Here is a 4144-nt window from a genome sequence, read left to right as displayed (position 1 = left end):
CCAGTAGCTGAAGGGGGGTGCAGCACTTTTTCTCTGATAAGGCATGCCGCTACTGCTAATTGCCTGTTTAGTATGGAATGTTACTACGAGCTGGCCACCTGCTGATAGAGACAGACTGACGCCACGTTCTTTTTAGTATGAGCAATTAACTATTGAAAATATACGAAAACATGGGTTTGGGGAATTTATTCTTAAAAATCAGAGGTCAAAAGGTCAAACTTAAATCTGTTAAATTCAAATTAGCAGGTGTCCACTACACCGTTGTGATAAAAACTGATAGTTGATATCGTCTTCTTTTTTGTTGCATTGCAGTTCGAAAATCGACGAAATTCGAGGTTTTAGCAGGCCGGCGACCAAACAGAGAGGGGACGTCGTGCCACGAATTCATTCATAAATGGTAACTGGCATGCACGAATAACTATTTTTTTCACCGTGACGTCACACCGTGTTGAGGTTAGCATATATGCAAAAGAAAGATTTTTAGCGGAAATTATTCAACGCCTTAAGGTACCACGGTGGGAAATCCACCAATGAGCGCTTGGACAGGGACAGAATGAGATCGTATTTGAGTGTATGCGTACGCTGGAATTTTGTATTTCTTATTAGAAAGGGTTAGAATTCTTTGCAATTGTTAATTTCAGAAACTAGAATCTTTTCTGAATCGGACAGTGTAAACGGCTCGTCCGAGGTGCGTTGCTGATGCGGCCGGGGAATTTTGAAAGAAAGTCTACTTTTTGTGCAAATTCACATTGCAAATTGGCCATTTCGAGTGTGTGCCGGGAAATTGTTGGTTACAAGAGAAATTATGGAATAATTTTTTTGTTAATTGCATATATGGTGTCACTTGAGGCTTGGATTCAGAGGATGGCATTGTTATTTCTAAAAAACAAGTGTCGCAGAGCGTCAGCGCTCACCTGACGGCAGGTGTTCTGATGCTAAACTCAGGGGCAAACGAATTAAGAGCACCCTCCCATCGCCGCGTTCGCTCTCCCTCGTTGTCTCTCATTCTTTCTCTTTTGCTCTCTCGCTCTTGCTCTCTCTTCCCTTCGCGCTCTCTCTCCCTCTCTCTCTCGCTCGATCACACTCTCGCTTTCTCTCTCTCTCTCGCTCGATCAAACACTCTCTCTCTCTCTCTCTCTCTCTCTCTCTCTTGCTCTCTCTTCCCTTCACGCTCTCTCTCCCTCTCTCTCTCGCTCGCTCACACTCACTCTCCCTCGTTGTCTCTCTCTTTCTTTGTCTTTGTCTTTCTCTCTCTCTCTCTCTCTCTCTCTCTTTCTCTCTCACTCTTTCGCGCGCTCTCTCTCTTTCTCTCTCTCTCTCTCGCTCTCTCTATCACTCTGTCTCTCTCTTCCTCTCTCTCTCTCTCTCTCTCTCTCTCTCTTCCTCTCTCTCTCTCTTCCTCTCTCTCGCGCTCTCTCTATCTCTCACTCTCTTCCCCTCGCTCTCTCTCCCTCTCTCTCAATTTCTCTCTTTCTCGAGGCGGTAGCGCTGCCGGACGAGGCTGTACGACTGATTGTCTATACAGATGTCTGATTGTCTATCAGACTGATTGTCTGATGGTCTTCTAACCCTAGCAAGACCGTTTCGTGGAGCTAGCAAGGCGGTAACGTTTTTATATAACTTCACATAAATGTTTATACTATATGTTAATTCGGGTGGCACTCCGGCAGCCCATGTTTATACTATGTTAACTCGGGTTTCCCAGCAGCGGCCAGCGATGGTAGAAAATTATGAAAAATTTCTCTAAAAAGCTGCTTGTCCGGCGGACACGCTACCTGACAGATCTACTTGTCCTTAGTGGAAATGTGTAACGCAGAAGTTTACGCTACTGTGTTGAGCTATTGACGTCGAATGTATGCGAAGCCAAAATACATAGATGAGAATAGAGATCAGATGTTTACCATGATTCGTATTTTACTTGAAGGTCAGAACAGTTACAGTGTTACAAAATGTAGTCGCAGTCGCTTCTGGTTGTCGAGAGCCTCCTCTATCTCCTCCTTGTCCGACCCGTACGTTCGGACGAGGAGCAGCAGTTCTATTGTCGCATCAGCAGCAGCAGCTGCAGCAGCAACATCAGTCGACGGGAGATTTCCCTCTCCTCCTCGTCTGACACCCGCGTTCAGACGAGGAGATGTCTAATCTCCTCCTCGTCCGACCCTTACGTTCGGACGAGGAGCTGTCGAATCTCCTTCTAATCCCCTTCTAATATCCCGATTCTGCCCGCGTTCCGGCTTTTATACTCACAGGCACGCCCGCGGCGCATGCGTGACACATGCGTCGTACGTACTCGCAAAGGCGTTGCACACGCCTCGCGCATGCGCCGTACACATTCGCGAGGGCGTCATACACGCCCTAAAAGCTATAGTTCTAGAGCTTGCCCGGCTGCAACAATGCTGTTTGTGGCCACTTGCTTGCCCTACTCTGTCGGTGTGTTCTAAAACTTACATCCTAACTCTAAGTGAGATTACCGATTAACTAATAGTACAGATGTCTGACGATAATGCTTGCAGATAGGCGAACTTGTTGCGACAGTTATCGAGTACGCTGTGGCTATATGCCCGGCAGCCGGGCACGGTCTTTGATTTCCTAAATGCCCAGCAGTTCCTAACCCTAACCCTAACTCTAACCATAACCCTAACCCTAATCCTAACCCTAATCCTAACCCTTGTTTACTTGAGATAACGCTGAAAGTTAAAAACTGCCGGGCATTTAGGATATCGAAGACCGTGCCCGGCAGCCGTCAGATATATGCCGGCTGACGGGCATATAGCCACTCTTCCTGTTCTACTAGGTACTCCTACAGACTGACTGGCTGGTTGCTGAAGGTGCGTGCGGCCACTGCGAACTCGTACTTCTTCCCCTGTACATGGTGGCATGCTGGAGAACTTGACAGCCTTGCAAGGGATCTCTTTTGCACTGCTGGCGTACCTTGTTTTCTCACGTGAGATCGGCACCATCACAGGTAAGACTGGGCAGCACAGTCTTTGACAGACTGGTTTCGTATCTAAGCGACCTATCTTCGATTCTGCAGCCGGTTGTATCTCAGGTTGGAACTGCCCTCGCTTTGCACCAGGTGGCGAATTATGCAATGCTTTTGTGAAGCGGACAGAAAAGGTTAGAGAAATCCAATGCCGCTCGAACGGCTGTCGGCGTCGAGCGCCTCCATCCTACTGTTGCATTCCTATTGCGTGCCAGCAGAGTCGAAAGTGCTCTTTAACCGTTGTTTCCTTGAGCACTTGTCCCGAGCTTTTTCGGAGGCTGCATCAGCCTGGGCCGTGACCCTTACGGGCATGTCGTGACCTTTGACGAGCAGATTTCTCGTGTTTTACACGCGGTTTAACTGCTCTCTCTTCGGCGATTTCCGGCATAGCCAAAATGCTGCTGGGGGCTAAATGTGAATGCGCATCAGCAGAGTTGACTGTTAGACAGGTTTTCAGTGAAAATAAATCAGTTCTACGTCATTTCTGCCTCGTTAAGTGCCGGCAAGCATTGCCCTGTACGGAACACACAGGCTGCGTTTTCCAGTAGCTGAAGGGATGTGCAGCACTTTTTCTCTGATAAGAAATGCCGCTACCGTAATTGCTTTTTACTATGGAATGTTACTATGGAGCTGCCACCTGCTGATAAAGACAGACTGACGCCACGTTCTTTTGAGTATGTGCAGTTAACTATTGAAAATATAGGAAAACATGTGTTTGGGGAATTTATTCTTAAAAATCAGAGGTCAAGGGGTCACACTTCAAACTGTTAAATTCTAATTGTGAGGTGCCTACTACACCGTTTTGATCGATACTAATAGTTGATATCGTCTTCTGTTTTGTTGCATTGCAGTTCAAAAGTCGACGAAATTCGAGGTTTTAGCCGGCCGGCGACCGAACAGAGAGGGGACGTCGTGCCACGAATTCATTCATAGATGGTAACTCGCAGGCACGACAAATCTTTTTTTTTTACTGGGACCTCACAAAGTGTTTAGGTTAGCATATATGCAAGCGAAAGATTTTTAGCAGAAAATATTCAACGCCTCAAGGTACCATGGTGGGAAATCCACCAATGAGCGCTCGGACAGGGACAGAATGAGATCGTATATGAGTGTATGCGTACGCTTGAATTTTGTATTTCTCATTAGAAAGGGTTAGGACTCTTT

The 4144-nt window shown here is 46.9% G+C and overlaps 1 long non-coding RNA gene across 2 annotated transcripts in view; it reads left to right on the top strand.

Moving 5' to 3' along the window:
- LOC106812822 overlaps positions 1-4008 on the top strand; it is a 9808-nt gene extending 5800 nt beyond the window's left edge. Inside the window, exons 2-5 of one of the 2 annotated variants that reach the window (XR_001394392.1) lie at positions 313-397; positions 642-688; positions 2792-2962; positions 3832-4008. This is a non-coding gene — a long non-coding RNA (uncharacterized LOC106812822). The remainder of the gene's footprint in view (positions 1-312; positions 398-641; positions 689-2791; positions 2963-3831) is intronic. The other variant, XR_001394391.1, reaches the window with a different exon arrangement.
- The last annotated feature ends 136 nt before the right edge of the window (positions 4009-4144 follow it).

This window comes from Priapulus caudatus, unplaced genomic scaffold, assembly GCF_000485595.1.
Source record: "Priapulus caudatus unplaced genomic scaffold, Priapulus_caudatus-5.0.1 Scaffold690, whole genome shotgun sequence".
NCBI classification, from domain to species: Eukaryota; Metazoa; Priapulida; class Priapulimorpha; order Priapulimorphida; family Priapulidae; genus Priapulus; species Priapulus caudatus.
Note: the sequence above shows the minus strand (reverse complement) of the source record. Positions and strands in the feature narration are given on the sequence as shown.